Here is a 624-nt window from a genome sequence, read left to right as displayed (position 1 = left end):
GGGGTCACAAGAGAGACGGACGTGGAGGTAACGGTGCCGGCATCTCTGCCCAGTGATTTTTAGCTTTCTGAAAACCCATCCTCCTGGAGCAGAGAGGTGGGTGCATCCCAGCCCACTGGGAGAAGAAATCAAAGCTGTCGACATTTTGCACACTAAAAGCTTTTCTGATGGAAAAAAGAGAAGAGAAAGGTCTTTATTTGGAAGAGAATGATTTTTTTTTTGTCACGAGATATTTTCAATATTTTCCATTTTTCGCAAACGTTTCTGCAGCATTTTTACCAATCAGTTTTTAAATAGACGCACAGAGGCGAAGGGAAATCTCTCGAGCATAGCTGTTGACTGGGAAAAGGGAGAAAAAAAAAAGGCAAAAAATAAAGCGCCCCACAGCGTTTTCAATAAAAATGTCAGTAGAAAAAAACACCCACCTCCTTCCCAGAGATGTCTGTGGAAAACGGAGCCGCTCCAGGATCCCGGGGAAATCTCTGCATTCGAGCATCCCCCGGCTTCCAGCCAGCTTCCGAAAATCCCCATGCTGTGGGCGGCGGGGGGCTGAGCGCTCAGGGGGGGCCCGGCGCCGGCCGCCCTCCCGCTCTCCGAACAACCCGCCGAGGGGCAAATCCCGCC

The sequence above is a fragment of the Pygoscelis adeliae genome, unplaced genomic scaffold, assembly GCF_000699105.1.
Source record: "Pygoscelis adeliae isolate BGI_AS28 unplaced genomic scaffold, ASM69910v1 Scaffold298, whole genome shotgun sequence".
NCBI lineage: Eukaryota > Metazoa > Chordata > Aves > Sphenisciformes > Spheniscidae > Pygoscelis > Pygoscelis adeliae.
Note: the sequence above shows the minus strand (reverse complement) of the source record.